The sequence below is a fragment of the Castor canadensis genome, chromosome 4 (assembly GCF_047511655.1).
Source record: "Castor canadensis chromosome 4, mCasCan1.hap1v2, whole genome shotgun sequence".
In the NCBI taxonomy this organism is placed as follows: domain Eukaryota; kingdom Metazoa; phylum Chordata; class Mammalia; order Rodentia; family Castoridae; genus Castor; species Castor canadensis.
In genome coordinates this window covers 104,395,316-104,412,197 of record NC_133389.1, presented here as the reverse complement: position 1 = coordinate 104,412,197, position 16,882 = coordinate 104,395,316, and the positions used below count along the sequence as shown (strand labels likewise).

The 16,882-nt window shown below is 41.2% G+C and overlaps 1 protein-coding gene across 5 annotated transcripts in view; it reads right to left on the bottom strand.

Annotated features, from left to right (window-relative positions):
- Window positions 1–16,882, bottom strand: part of Lypd6b (LY6/PLAUR domain containing 6B) — a 155,471-nt gene that overhangs the window by 40,382 nt on the left and 98,207 nt on the right. For 3 of the 5 annotated variants that reach the window (XM_074070722.1, XM_074070721.1, XM_074070720.1), the window contains one exon: window positions 6,202–6,247. The gene's annotated coding sequence lies outside the window, so the exon portion shown is untranslated. Of the gene's footprint in view, window positions 1–321; window positions 993–3,443; window positions 3,557–6,201; window positions 6,248–16,882 lie in introns of those variants that run through there. The other 2 variants (XM_074070723.1, XM_020182357.2) reach the window with 2 other exon arrangements.

Genomic DNA, 16,882 nt, shown 5'->3' with positions numbered 1-16,882 from the left:
TCCCTCCACTACTTTCCATTTGGCATTATTCTAATTTCATATTAGAATTTTTAGAATTAGAAGTTATTCTTTGGGGAGAGATATATTAAACTACTGTTTAATTACAGATAAAGTACTCCTAAATTATAGAAAATACACCGATTTAATAGATGGCAAGTAACTGTCTACATGACTGGCTCACATTAGAGTTGTGTCAAGTAATAATTAAAGAGGCTTGTACCATGTGTGCTTTTGGTAATCTGTTTGGGTACATTGCTAGAATTCCTAGGGAATCTAAGCCTAAGGGGAAAAGGTTTGACCACATACCTGATCAAAGCATACCTGGAGTTCAATGCAAAAGAGAAGCTAGGACTCTATTACTGGTGTCATGCTGCAGGTCACCTGGTCATCCAAACACTTCATTCTTCATCCATGCAGAGGCACCATGTTGGGCAGTCACACAGATCTGCTATCCTGGAGTAAAAACCTTTACCCTTGTTAACCTAGCAAAGACCCACATTTAGGGAATGGGGCAGGGAGGGGACTGTGCTAATAATTAGACAGAACTCAGTGTTCATAGCTTAAATATGGAGCGTGACCATGTTGAGAAAAAGCAAATTGGTGCATGAACTTGTTATGGTTAGCCACAAATGAAGGTTTCATCTCTATTCTAGAAAGATTTCCTGAGGATAAAATTTCAAGCACAGCTTAAGGTTAAATTTGGAATGCTGTGCCTTGGTTAGATTGTTGATAACAACTTTTAAAGAAAGAGCCACCGAGGATGATAAGAAAGTTACTACAGTGGCTGTGACTGTAGGTCAGAACCTGACAGATAATGTACACATGTGCAAATTTGCATTCTAGTCACTCAAAGCCGTTCCCCAGCTCAGTCTTCCTTGCCAAGAGCCAGCCTTGAGCAAAGTTTCATTTTGTTAACTCCTTTTCTGTTTATTATTGAGCAATCATCTTCTCTGTAAGGAAAAGGGGGAGGGGGCGCTCCCTAAACTCTCAAGTATTGTTTTCCTACAACATTGACTGTAAAACCAACAAGAAAGAGGGACAATTAAACACAACAATGCTAGGGTAAGTCAAACTGCAGTAAAGTCAAGGAGATGCCATGCCTGGAACATTTTCCATGGTAATTAGATTAGTAAAACCTCCCCTCAGGACACACAGGACTTTTTCATGCATGTGAGGACACTGGTAAACCACAATTTTCTAAGCCCACTAAATCATGCCTGCTCACCCAGAGTCCAGGAAGACTCAGCTGTGTCTCACCTACATCCCCCTACCACACACACGTACATGTGCATTGCACATCCTACTCCATGCTCCACGTTCAGTGCACATTTATGTCATTCATATTACTGAACAGGAACCTCTCCACCAGAATAGACAACGTTAGCAAAAGCCAATGGCAAACTCGTGTGAATCTATGCCTGATGAAAAGCAGAGCTCAAGCTTTGGTAGTTCTGGCTGACCACACAAGGCTGAGCCAAAGGAATACTAGTGGGCATGTCAGATACATCACAGGAAGCAATTAAGTTTATGGCAGGGAAAGAACAGCCCCAAAGGCTGAAACAGAAGACGCTTCCTGCCTGTGGTCTGTCCTAAAGGCAGGCTGAACCATTCAGCTGCAACACTCAACCATAACGCACTGTTTGGAAAAAGAGCAGCCTAATCTCTGCTCTAGAGACCAGCCTGTCAGGTTTCAATTTCTACACTAGAGAATGTACTGTTCCAGGTGGTTTGAAAAGAAAAAAATAAAAAGGAAGCACGCATCTACAAGGAAGAAGTACTTAATGCAGGAGAGGACTGTACCCTCTTCAAGATTAGCTGAAGGAAAAGATTACAAGAGATTAACAAGAGTTTTCACTGGTATGAGGAAAATATCCCTAGGATTTCATGCTTGACAATCAAGAAATCTGCCCTTCAGAGCAGTTTGTGGGAGGGAGGGTGAGAGATGATGGAAGGGGCGGGGCTGCCAGCAGCATGACTCTCCTAGCCTTGGCCCCATGTTCTCTTGTCTCTGCTTGGGCTGCGCATGTCCATTCACCTACCTTTCAGTCATTCTAGCTCAAGAGGAAATGAGGGTGACATATGCATTCTCATGTATGCAGAAGTTATAGCAAATACCCCCTGGCAACAAGGGATCAGTAACTGATGCCAACCTGAGTCAACAGAGGAGGATAAAGACATCAAAAGGAGGTTAGGTGAAGAATCAGGACAGAGACCACAGTGGGATTGAGGAAGAGAAGCAGCTAGGTGGGTTGAGTGACTTCAGTTGAGTCTTATACTAGCGCTCTCTCCCCAACTCTAGTGCTAAATGCAAAGTGAGCAATGACCCTTCTGAAGCAAAGTCTAATCGTGATTCCAAATGTGTTCCACATCCCTCAGGCTGAGGATTGGGCTACCAAGATATGGGAACTATGAACCACTTCATCCATGGCTACAAGGACAACTTCAGAAATGTCAGTGAGATTAGTCATTTTCCTCAAACAAACCATCTGTATTACCTGGACATCAGGCCAAATTTTGTTCCACAAATACTATATAAAAAGGGCTGCCAACCTATCCTTTCCCTGGGAAAGTCCTAAAACTAAAAACTAAATAAACACAACATTCATCTCCTTGAGACTGAGTCTTTCTGATTAACTGAGGCCAAAAAACAAGAGTTTACCTGCAAGGCAAAAGAAAAGAATGATTTCCTGAGACCATCACCCATATGCTATGAGATGCTGTTAGGCCCAGTAGAATCACTGTTTCACAGAATCACGAATTCTTCTTGCTCTCCAGTCAGGGTCTCCTGTAATATGACCAGCCCCATTTTGGGTCACAAGAGTGTACCCAGAAAGGCCTAGTGGACCCTCACCAAATAGCCAATCCTATTGTCTCTAGCAAAACTACAATGATTCCAGAGAGAGCTTTGCTAGTCATAGCCAGTGAGATTTAGTTTCCATCAACTTGAGAGGCACTTGAGTTAGTGCCCAAACTCAGGAGCCTGGCCTCCTTGAGAGGAATCTCAGTTCTGCCACTTAATAGGTGTATAACCAAGGGAAGTTACTTAACCAATCTGTGCCTCAATTTTCACACCTTTAAAATGGGGATAAAATAATAGTGGTTCATAAGATTTTGTAAAGGCTAAATAAGTTATGACATATAAAGAAGGACTTTGAACAGTGCTTGGCATACAGTAAGAAGAATATTACTTTTGGCTGTCATTGTTATTATCATTACCATAATATTATTGGGTCTGATACTAAAGACTTCTGTTTTCCAGGATTCTCTACTCACTGGCTATGACTATCCCTACTCCAGGATTATTTAAAGATAAAACAAAATGCTTTCAAAATAATTTTGGATTGCTTTCATGTAATGTTAAGAGCCTGTGATAATTTTTTTTAAATATCCACTAATTATTTATAGCTAGTGCCCTTAAGAGGTAGAATCCTTTTCCAACCCACCTGCCTTGAATCTCCTTTAACCAATCGAAGGCAGAAGTGGACCTGGGTGATTTCTGAGTCCAGGCTTCAACACGGCACCTTCTTCTTTTGTTCTTTTGACAGTTTCATCATTTGAAGAATTCAAAGCTAGCCTGCTGGAGGATGAGGCCATGTGACAGAGTCTTCCCCCATCACACCCTGCCAAGGGCACAGTTATGAGTGACCCCAGGTGAGACTAGCTAAAGGACCACCCAGCTGGGTCTAGCCCAAATTGCTGACCTATAGAGTCACAAGCAAACAAAACAGTTGTTTTTTTAAGCCACAAGTATGGCGTGGTTTGTTATATAATAGAGAGATGGTAGACAGCCCTGTACAAATGAGGCTTTATCATCAATAGCATTTCTAACACTAAGCACCCATGTGAAACCACCACTTGACTATTGCCAGCAGGTTTGCCAACCACCATACAGAGCTTCTAAGTTCTCATTCCTCCCACCTGGACCAGTAAGGGCACTGAAGTCAGCACATCAACTTGGGAAAAGCTAAGATCAGTTAATGATCACACGTAGGAAGAGGGGGAAGGCTTTCTGCACCTAGGTGAATCTTTGCAAAGGAATCCAGTAGAAATGCAGGATTTTTTTCCTTTTTCCTTTTAGTGTATGATAGAACATAGGGCCAGAAAGATTTGGTCTCACTGGAAGCTGTTTTGTTCCATGGATTTTAGATATAATGCAGTGATGTAGATAGACATTTTCAGGGTATGAGCAAACCAAATCAAGGCTAGTATCACCAGGTGAGGATCAAGGGAACTCAGAACTAACAACAGAATCCTTATGGTCCAGATCTGTGGTGCCAAAAAATGCAAGAAGCCCCAAACACCTTTGGTTTTCTACTGTTCAAAATGAGTGAAGAACTTCTTGTGTATTTTTTATATTCTGGCTTCCTCGCTGCAGAAGAAATAAAATGTCAATGTTAAGTGGTGGTTAGAAGGAAAAGAAGTGATGGGCAGGTAAGTGTGGAAGTCAGTAAGCACCAGCCATCAGTATCTTCATGTGGACTGGACCCTGTTTTGGGCTGTTCTGTGGGTTAATTTTGGCTTGGTTATCTAACTTTGGGCAACTCACCTAATCTCTTTAACTTTCAGTTTACTCAACGGTAAAATGTAGCTAATAATAGATACCCCCCCACCCCAGGAATATCATGCAGATTCAGAGAGATAATACCTGTAAATAAATCTTAGTCTGGTGATGGGAAGAAAGTAGAAGTCAATAAACGTTAGTGATGGTGATGGCAGTGTCAGGGATGGTTAACATTAGAGCTGTCACTCATTCGTAATCGTTGCTATCATTATCACTATGATTATTATGTTCCCAATACTGTGGTTAATGCTGTTACTAAAAAGAATTAAATTTCCTTGCCTTGGAAGATAACTCCCCTACTCTTCATATGTTTATGGCTGAACTGTCACCCATCTGACTTTCACATTCTTTGGAATTATTAATAGCAGACTTGTACATTGAAGTAACAGCTCCCACACCACCCAATATGCCCTGGGGAGAGCAGTGATGATAATATACAGATTCCTACTTGTTTTCATGGGCCTAATTAGGGTAGTACAATGTCATCCATTTAGAAAGGCAAAGAGTAAGGCATACTTGTAGCTATTTTATAGAATTCTGCTTTGTACTTGAAACATATAATTATCATTAACAAACACTGGCACTATTAATTCAACCTGCTCTTTCAACAAGAAAAAAGGAATGTAAACATGGCCATGCCCCAGTCAGCTCATAATCTCAGACTGTTTCCTCTGGGTGCTCACTCCTTCCCTGCCACCCTTCGGACGCAAGGTGGGAGGTCTGCTTGCAAGGCAGAGGCCTCCAGGCTGGGACTACAGCCCTTATAGCCAGGGAGCAGATTACTCAGCAGACCAGGGTCAGTGCTGCAGGCCTCATAAAAGCATTCCTTGGCATTTGCATCCTGATCTTGGCAAACCAGACCTCTGCTTTAATTTCTTTACCTTAGAAAATTGACACACCTAACAACCTAACCTGGGCAGCCTCTGTGCTAAGCACCACACCTAAAGCTAAAAGGTAAAATGAATGAAGTAAAAAGCCATCATCAATAAAACCCACAACTTTAAATGTGCCCACATCTATGTTGTTGTCTTTGTTGGGTTAACACTCTCATCTTGTTTAGGATCAGTAAATATTTGCTTTTTAAAAAAATAATTTTACAACTTACTACTTTTTTTTTCTGGCAATACTGGGGTTTGAACTCAGGACCTCATGCTTGCCAGAGCAGGTTCTCTACTCTTTAAGCCATGCCTGTAGGCCCTGGATCAGTAAATATTTTTTAAGCACTAACATTTAAATGTCTGATAACTACAAACATTCAATAGTTAGTGTCCATATGTACTAAGTGACATAGTCACTTAATAGGGATAGTTTTGGATATAGCTTTCCACCCCTACCCCAGACCCTGAGAAGATTACTCTGGATGGTTTCCTTTAAATTGACCAAATAAGTGTCTTCTATGGTAAGAGTGAAGTCTTTGATCCACTAACCATTCCTTGATTTGGACACTCCTTCCTTAGGTTCACCAAAAATGTAACAAGCCCAAATCAGGCTTCCAAATCCCAGGACCACAATGGATAGGATGGAAAAATGACAAACTGCTGAGGAAACGGGAAAAAAACAGTTCCAAGGTGTTCACAAGTGTACGTGGATCCCAACAACCTAACCCATTGAGGGTTATTTGCAAGAGCTGCAATTCTTACCTTAAGCAAGACAGCATGGTCATCAGGCTTAACTCTGGAACAGTACCTACCAAAGAGAAAGAAGACAAGGTAAGAGCTGCTGCTGTGCAGTATTTCTGAACAACTGCAATGTTTTCCAACAAAATGCAGGTCTCCAGATGTTTGAAGTCCTTACAGAATAGAACAGCAACAACATAATCAACTGAACAATTGAATGCATGAAATCTCTAGAATCAGGTCAAGGTAGAGCTGTTAGTGTAACAGAAAGTGAGCTATAAGGTTTTACTAACACACACCTGGGCCCTGTTTAATTAGGAATGGTAGTAATTGGTGAAATCACACACCTCATCACATCCCTCCACAAAAGTGGCTGTTTAACAAAGGGCTGGCAGAACTCCCTGTAACACTGACTTCTAGCAGGCCATAGCCTTCACACATTCACACACTCAACACATCCACAATGAAGACTCTATGCTGTTTAACCAACCATGGTTTGGAAGACAGCCCTACCAGCTTATGAAGTAATGACAGCATGAGGCTTGAATCTAGATGAGGAGGAGGGAAGGTACTGGAATCTCCCCCATATGCACTCAAATAAGCAAAACAAAAGACAACAACTGCGCCAATTTAAAGAAAATTTTATTACAGGTGTCCCTGTAACTGTGGTGTGACAGTTTATGTGACAACTTAGCTAGGCTATGGTGCCCAGTTGTTTGGTCAAATACCTGTCCAGATGTTTCTATGAAGGTATTTTTTTAGATGTGATTAACATTTAAATCAGCAGACTTTGAGTAAAGCAGATCACCTTTCATAATGTGGGTGGAACTCACTCAATCAACTGAGGTTCTAAGAGGAAAGACGAAGGTTCCTCAAGAGGGAATTCTATCTCTACATTACTGCTGGACTCAACACACTGATAATAGCTCGTCCCCAGATCTCCAGCCTACTGGCTAGTCATGCAAAATTCACATTGGTCAGGCCCCATAATCTTTTGAGCCAATTCCTCAAAATAAATCTCTCTTTTATTATTGATTGATTGATTGATTTCGGTGGTTCTGATACATTAATTCAGGGCCTCATGTTTGCTAGGCAGGTGTTCTAACACTTGAGCCATTCCACCATCCCTAAATAATCTCTCTCTCTCGCTATCTCTCTCTCTCTCCCTCTCACACACACACACACCTCACTCATACCCACATACCATATACACCGTCAGGTTTTCTGCAGAACCCTGATTAAAACACCACCTAATTTTTTTAAGGATAAGTTAACTGACCAAATATATATAACATGTAAAGAAAACATTAAAAAGAGGCTAGAAGAGCATGAGGAAAAGTTAGCTGACAGAAATGTCTGTTGTAAAGTGTTAAACAATTTCCTGATGTGATTGATAAATTAGGCTCTGCGCATTCTAGTGACCAAAAAAAAGAAAACAGACACAATGGGTCACATTGAATCTAAGATTAAATATAGTAGACACACTTCTCACGAGTGTTAGTTTTTTCTTGTCATTAAGAAATGTCTACTGGTAAAGAAAATGTTAGAGAATGAAAAATTTTGAAACAACCCATCTAGTATAATGCACTGTACTGTAAGTTGTTGAGTATTAGGGGAGCATGGTAATAGAGAATGAGTAACTAACAGTGCGGTGGGGGGAGTTAATTTGATTGAAGTATAGTATATACAGGCCTGAAGTCCCAGGGTGAAATCCTCTTGGACTACCAATATGCACTTTTAAAAAAATGAAGGGCAATAGAGAAAAATTGGTTTTTTCCAGGGGTGGGTACCAATGGAAGGTGGTACGAGGAAAGGGGGAATGAGAGTGAATATGGTGGATGTATTTTGTATCCATATATGAAGACAGAAGAATGAAACCTGTTGGAATTGTTCAAAGAACAATGGAGGGGGTAAATCGAACTAAGATACATTGCAAGCACATCTGTAAATATCACAACGTATCCCTCTGGTCAACTATTATATGCTAATAAAATAACTTAAAAAGAAATGTCTCCCAAGGTACAACCTTCCTCTCCTTGAGCAAATGTGTTTAGTATCCTTTCTCATCCATGTTTGGGGGAAGGGAAAGGAAGTACTGGATTGTCAGTACCTCTGCGTATATACAGTATGCTCTCTTTCTACATCTCTCGGGTGAGATATGAAGCCACAGCACAATTCGCTGAAGTGATTTAGCTAGGGGATAAAGAAGAAAACAAGCACCGGAGTGCACAGCAAGTAACTAATCTAGTTGCTTGGCTTCATCAAGCAACTAAAGTGACTATTTCTGGAAGAATGAATGTACTCCATATCTTCTGAGGTATTTCCCACCACTAGCATTATTTCTCCCGACAAAAAGCTGGGTGGGAACTGGCTGTAGTCCTGACAAGAGCCCGGTGTAAAGGTTTTCTCCACTGCTGATTATGAGCAGACCCACAGAAAAATTGCCAATACGCAGGTTTATAAACTCAGGAAATCTACATCTAAAGGCTAAAAGCTTAACTTTTATGTTTTTGCACTTGTGTAAGTCTCATGTGCCCTTCCTGCATTGGAATTAATTTTTAAATTTTTTTTATCATGGTCAAGTATGCTACATAAAAAAGTTTACAGTTGTGACCATTTTAAACTGAGCAATTCAGTATATTTACAGTGTTGCATAACTACTGCCATTATCCATTTCCAGAACTGATTCTTCACCCCATATAGAAACTCTGCACCCATAACATACTAAGTAGAACGGTAGCCTCTATTCTACTGCCTGTCTCTTTGGGTTCGCCTGTGTTGGTTACTTCATGTAACAACACCTGTCCTTTTTCTATCCGACTTACTCCACTTTACAATGTTTTCAAGTCGCATCTGTTTTGTAGCATGTGTCAGAATTTCATTCCTTTTTATGGCTGAATAATATTTCATCAAGTATATACCACTTTTTAGTTATACTAGAATCCATTCTACATAATTAATTGACCATATCATTATCAAGCATTTATAATGTGAAAAGCCTAAATTTTTAAATATTAACTTTATCTTCAAAACAGTGAACGTAGAAGATACAGAGGAGCTACTCTACAAGAAACCAATTAATTACACAAATCCTAGTCTCAGAATACATAGCAGCAGCAAGAAAATAGAAATCATTAAATAGTTTTTCTTCCCTAAGGGTTTGATAAATCTCTCCACACAATCTTAATTAATGTTCTTCATATAAAAAGCAGGAGACAGATTAGACTGTCTCCTACAATGTGGCCAGCATACACTGTAACTCTTAATATCACATTGCCCAAAGCTTACTATGTGTCAATCTTGACCCCCGACCCAGGGATAATGAGGTTCTACCAAAACAGCTCATGTCAAGAAGTCAGAAACTGGAGTACCATGAAGCACAGGTTTCTATCCCTGCAGATAAAATATCCTAACAAAATCAAATAGAAAGGCACCTCTTCCCTTAACTGCTGCGTATCCAAAAGCTTTCATTGCTAAGGCATATAAATATGGTAACCGCCTTCCATGTGGAAATGTGGGGCCTCACATGAACATAGCTCCCCAGCAAGAAAATTCAGTAGTTGAAAGAGAAAGAGAAAGGCTCCACTGCACTCTGGTTTTTGACTTCAAAGTGTACAGAAGAACAGATGGCGTGAGTAGGGACGCCAGCACACACCTGAATTCACAAAAGTGGTCCAGTGGGAGTCATCAAAAGATATCCACAGGAAGTCAATGAAAAACAACCATTTTTGCACACTGACAAAGGAACTGCAGGCGAAATCAAGAGCCATAAAGGATTTAGGCCACTTTGTTCCGCAAAAACTTCTCAGCTGGGAGATCTGCTGTCATCCCAGATGCTAGCACTTGGCTGAGTTGAAGTTCATTCACTGCCTGTGTGTTCACTTAGCTGGGAACATGTCATTTAAACAACAAAAGCTGCTTTAGAAAATTATAGAGAATTAAGCTCGGAGTTCCAGGCTTAATGTCTTTTTACATTAATGTACAAAGTATGTCTTTTTAAAGACTGACTTCTACAAAAAGAGTTCACTTTAAGACAAAGACAAAATGAACACTGCTAAGATTACTCTTTTTGATATAAAGGTAAATAACCCATTGCCTCTAAAACAAGAAACATTTCCATGGGTTGTAGGTTATTAACACAAAGGACCTCAAATTAACCTAATCAGGAACCCCAAGAACTAGAATGTGCTCAGGTCTTTTTCCCTCCCTTCTCAGTGCATCTGTCTGGAAGTATATGAGGCATACAAGCTGAGTATTAAGCTTTAAATGTGATGATCATTTCAACTCTCCAAGTCACGGTTAAGTTCATTTAGACTTTCCTGATGCGTAACTCCACCCTCTCCACGCGAAAAGAAATTCCCATTGGCCTGAATCCATTCTGAAAGATAAGGACCTTGACAAGGCAATCAGGGTCCATCGGTAGTTAATAAAACTGAAATTGAATTTGGTAGAATGCCAACTGCCTTGTTTTATGGGCTAAATTGTGTTCCCTTCCCCCAAAAATGCATATTTTGAAGTGCCAATCTCCAGGACTTCAGAATGTGACGGTATTTGGAGACAAGGTCTTCAAAGAAGTAGTTAAGTTATTATGAGGTCATCATCATGGGTTCTAATCCAGTATGAATGATGACATTACAAGAAGAAATAGGACACAGAAATGCACATATGCAAGACCATGTGAAGACGCAGAAGATGCAGCCATCTATAAAACAAAGAGAGAGCCCCTGAGAAGGAATTAAGCCTGTTGACAGATTGATCTCAAACTTCTAACCTCCATGACTGTGAGACAATAAGTTTATATTATTGTTTAACCTCCTTGGTCTACAGTACTGTGCTATGGCAGCCTGAGCAAACTAATATACCTTCCCTTCACTTTTCTCCTCTTTCTGTCGGGATTCCCAGAGAAGAATCTAGAAAGGTCTCAGGGACGCTTTCCTATCCCTCTCAAGGACTTCACTGTTGTTCATTTCCTAAATCCAAAGAAAGTGACAAATAGGAGCTCTTCATAAAGACCCTCTACTCCGAAACAGGGAACTCCTGCCTGTCCCAGGCCCTCTGGCCTCCATATGACAGGACCTTCCTGCCTTTACCAAATGCTGAATGCTATCAAGAAATTGCCCTGCAAACAGCATCTTCCAGATGTTATTTCCAGAAATGCATTTTCATCCCTCTTGCCTAGATACCTAGGGTCACCTCAAATGCCTTAACCAACCTCAGTTCCCTCTTTTCCTTAAAAAGTGAAAGGACGAGTTGGGAGACAAACTGCCTTGCACATTACAGAAATTAAGTCAAGTCCAGAGCAAGAGACCCTCAGGAACAAAAGGAGTCTGGTTGCCCCAAGACCTGCCCCACAAGTAATACTTGCAAAGTTCATAAGGAGAGATGGCTAATGGATTAATTTCTACACTCTTTGTAGGTAATGTGTGTCTTATACCATAGGTGGGCACTATTCTGACTTCCTACTTTAGGGCCCAAGGGGACTGCACTTTATTCAGAGGGCAACATTACAAGATGGACTGCTGGGAGACAGCCAGTTTCAGTGGCAGATGGAGAAACCATTTAGCCTGTCCTCATATCTCTGATCTTGCTTAGGTGACCTCACCAGCCTCCTCACAAAGCCCATACAAGTAAGGTGCACCTTTGCCCAGAAGTAGACAGAAATGAATGTGAATTCCTTTTTATCAGAAGTAATGGCCTTGAGCATTCCCAGGGTCAGCAAACAAGGTCACTTGTCCTCTCCAGGCTGCACAGATGGCCTAAGAGCTCATGTCCAAGACACATTCCAGCCACTGCTGGCACTTACACCTGTAAAGGCTCCGCAGTGGGGGAAGAAAGGTGAGCAGACAGATCAAATTAGCCAGGTCAAACCATTTAGATTAGACTGTCCTTGAATTTATTCTGTCCCCATTACCACAGGGTGATTGTGCTTCCACCTCCTGCTGATTCTGCCTGCTGCAGAGCATTTTCCTAGCAAGGAAGTAAGAAAAGAAAGGATGATTTCTCAGCCTACAGATTACAGGACTCTGCTGTTAAATCAGCATGCACCATGCCTGGAGCCAAGGGGTAATTGACTTTAAAGGGTCAAGGGACACAGCCTGCTGGGTGACTTTGCCACAGAATCTCAAATGCAATGGTGAATTATTTAAAACTTCAAATACCTAATTTTAAAAATCAACTAAACTTCCTTATTTCAATATTCTGTACATCCTTTACTAATGCTTACATATTGGCTTTGCTAGATGGTTCTATTTTAATTATTATCTATTTTATTATTATCTTGCCATCCTGTATCCCCTTCAGTGCCCAGCACAGCATTGGACACAAACTATAAACTCAGCAAATGTTCAACCACTGGTTGCATCTTGCTTTTGAAATAGTTTTCCCTATAGGGAAGGAAGTTTATTCTCTCTGCTCAGTTTTCAGCATCACCCACAACCACTACCACCATTAGTCAGCACCGGATCTTCACAATGAACATTCGTCTTTCAGTGGATCATATACAATAACCAAGTGAAAACTGGAGCTGCTTGGTAAATTAATGTCCTCTATTTTTAAAATCTGAACATACCGGAATTAGTTTTCCAGGACTACTGTAACAAGTTACCAAAAATTTGGTGGCTTGAGATAACAGAAATTTCTTCCCTCGCAGTTCTGAAGGCCAGAAGCATAGATTCAAGGTGTGGGCAGAGAGGGGGTCTTTTCCTAAAGACTCTGGGGAGAAATCTGTCTGGGGATTTCTCCTGGTGAAACTGGAGTTTTGGACCCAAGGCCCAAACTCCTGGGTTTTGCTGAAAAGCACTGACTCCTTACTAAAAGCAGGAGAAAAGTTTGGCATCTCTGTCTGTTGTCCTTTGCGCTGAGCCATTCTCTCCTGCAGCCACCTTGAAATCAAGAAAGTACAAAAATGATGGATACACCAGGTCCAGCCACTCTCCCCTACACACCAAATAAAGAGGCATGGTGAAGGCAGAGAAAGGAGATTTATTACACGACCTGGAACATGCCATGGGAAGAGGCAAAGTAAGCACTCAGCCCATCTTCAGTCATCTTTGAGATACAGACATGAGTTACAGGTTTAAGTAGACAAAGAACTGGGGCAGGAAGATAAAAGTTATGCATAGTTAAACAATCCCAGTTACACATGTGTTCTGGTTGACCACTGTCTCAGACTGAGGGTTCTGAGAAAGGTTCCAGAGAAGATGTTATCACTGTCATCATTTGAGGGGAACAATCTGGATCCCATAAGATGATTAATCCTGTTCCAGGGTGCAGCCTCATCATTATAGGTAATTGTCCTCATTTGGGGGTTGGAGTCAGTACTGCAAGATGCTGCTGTTCCTTAGGGGTAGTTTCAGTCCCTTGTCATAAAGGTATTATCCATCATTCCTATCCTTTCTTAATTTCAAGGCAGCTACAGGAGAGAATGGCTCAGAACAAAGGACAACAGGACAGAGATACCAAGCTTTTCTCCTGCTTTTAGTTAATTCATGGGCCCAAGTGAGGAGTTAGTGCTTTTCAGCAAAAGCAGTTTGAACACCTCTTACACTAGTTCTGATGATGCTAGTAGTCTGACAGTCCTTGATTTGCAGCTAGATAATCCCAATCTCTGCCACTCCTTTGAGTATCCTTCTACTAGGCTTTATTTCAAACTTCTCACTCATTTCTCTTATAAGGACATCAGCCATTGAATCCAGAGTCCACACTAAATATAGGATGCACACATCCATAGATCCTTAATTTAATTACATCTGCAAAAATATTAGGGATTAGGACTTGGATGTGATTTTTGGTGGGATACTATTCAATCCATGACTGTACCCAAAACCAGAACACATCATCTTCACCACAATGCTCCACCCTCTTCCCAATACTCTACTTCACATTCATGGACTCACCATCCTTCCAGGCTCACCTCGAGTCACCCTTAAGAGCTTGCACCCTCTTGCTTTCCAAATTCAATTAGTTCCATGATTCTCAGTTATGAAGTACCATTGAGTCAACCGTGCCCTGCAAAACCACTCCTGCCTGCCATCTTTTCCAGGCTTGCTTTCCCCATCACAGTGTAGCTTGGGTCCTAGCTTCTTCCTAACTGTTCTCCTAGCTTCCTTCACTGAGATTACACCACATATTGTACTGTTTTAAAAAGACTGTGATCATGCCACATGATCACATGACACTAACTACCAGCTGCCAATTCCCATATGTCCTAGTACTAAGGTCTACTGGAGTTGGTTCCAACCTCTCCCAAGCTTATTTTCCACTGCTCCCACCCCTTTGGTCCAGGCTCTGGTCAAAGTAGATTATTGTCTGTTCGTAAATAGACCCTTTCAGCTTCCAAATCCCTGAGGTATCTCTGCCTGAGACTTGTTCTTAATTTAAGAATCCTGTATTTCCACCTATGTCTCCCTGTCAATAGCTTACATGAAAAGGCCCAACTCAAAAACAATTCGGCCACAAGTCCTTGTCCAACTCATAAACCCACTGAATTCTTCTACTCTGAAAATTAAACAGCATGCCAGACAGGTAAGGATTCTCACTACCCCCTCCCACAGAGGACTCAATGCTTCCTCATGACAATATGGGATTCCCTCTGCTTTACTCATGGACATGTCCCTAGGGTCTCGCACAGCACCTTGCATACAACATGCGCTCATAAACAGTTGATCAATAAAAGATATGTGCAATAAGACAGTAGACTCCTTACCTTCAAGAAGCTTAGATTTGAGGACAGAGGAAGATGGGACTAGCACAAAGGTGAATAATGATGACTCATATCATAACACTGTTAATTAGCGTAAAAGAAATACAACCAAATCTTCATGGGACAAACAGAAAAGAAAATTTTTGAAAAGGAGGAAGTTTGACAGCAATAGAACTTAAGTTACATCTTGAAAGTTGGTATTATGGTATACATCTGTAATCCTAGCTGTTCAGGAGGCAGAAGCAGGGAGGATCAAAGCCCAGGCCAGCCCAGGAAAAACTAGCAAGATCCTATCTCAAAATAAAAACAAAAGGGCTGGTGTAGTAGCTAGTGGAGGGCAAGGCAGGATTCAGAGCTTGGATTCATTTATTGCATTTGAATATTTTTCTGCTGCTCTGCCTGTCCCCTCCAGGCACACAGATATTCAATTCTGATTCACAGCCCCCTAACCCGATGCAAACAGGGAAAGGCAGACAGAGGCTCCTGGGGGCTTTTGATCCCAGTGTTAAATCGTTGGGATTTTCTTTCTCCCTGTCTTTTGGTGGGAGTTGTTGAAGTTCTCTGTAAAATCCTATAGAACAGTATGAGAAGGTGGCAGGCCATGGCTCAGGCCAGCTAAGACAGAGCCATGCAACCAGCAAGGGAACTGCAGCTCACTTAAGCAGAGAACAGGACTGTAGTCTTCTCTCTTTCCAGGGGAAGGAGTCTGAACATGTCACAGAGCCCACCAATTTCAATGAGCTTTTTTGTATTTTTTCCTCGAAGCCCTTATGTTCTAACCCATGAGGACCCTTTTACAAGTCTGCTGAGGGCCACCAGCAGCTTCCTGTCTGAGGCCACAGGGCAGACACCATCCCCTCATACAGGCTAATTTGCCGGATGAACTTACTAGGCTTCTCTGCCTAGCAACTGCCTCCAGTCAGCACATCTGCATTTTGGCATCAGGCTCACATCTAAGAGGAGTGTTGTGCTTATTAAAAAGGAAGTCTTGAGAAAACAGCTCAATGCTGTGTGTGTTTATGGATTTTTCTGACAAAATAGCCAGCATGGGTCTCCCTGACAGTGGAGATCCATCTTCTAAAACTATCTGTGCTAAAAAAAAAATAATAATAATAAAGAGTAACTCTACTTTTAAAAAAAGGGGAGGGAGAGGCTGGAGTGTGGCTCAAATGGTAGAGCACCTGCCTAACAAGTTCCAGGCCCTAGGTTCAAATCCCAGTACTGGGGAAAAAAAGATCTTGAAAAATAATAAGCATTTTAATGAGCAAGTGTTGGGAAGTCAGGGAAAGAATTAAATACAGAAAAAAGGGCATCTCCAAAAGACACCAAATCCAAGTGAAAATAAATGGCACACTCCAGGTTCAAGGCAGAGTAGAGCTTTCTGGCACACAAACTGCACAAAGGATAAACAGAAGGAAAGGCAAGAAAGGTGTGGCAGCCTCTGGAACGCCACGTCCAAGAGGTTGAGTCTATAGCAGATGGGAGCCACATAAGGCTTTGGAGAAGAGGTGTAATGTGGTCATATTTGCATTTTCATAACATGGTGTCATAGAACCCAAACCAGGATGCACACAGAATCACCTTGACAGTTTAAAAACCGCTTTATACAAAAAATTACAGATAACGACAAAACATTTTTCTGCTTATAATAAAACCATGCTGATGTTTTGCTCTTTTTGTTTCAGAATTTTTAAGAGAAATAAATTATGCCTATTCTTCCAGTCCATATTTGTACATTTATATAGAGACATTTGTATATATATCCATAAAACCACATGCATTACTTTTTGTGCAAAAATTATATCAATGACATATTTAGTGAATATTATTATGAATATATTTCTGTGATCTTCTCAACACAATCTCTAGGTAGAGGGGTCCAGAATCATGCAATTTTTAAAATCCAAGTTCACTTGTATGTCCCGAAGTCTGCATTTGGGAGTCACTGGTGCAAAACATGAACTGGTGAGTAGGGAAAGTAGAGGTAGAAAGAGCAGTAAGAGC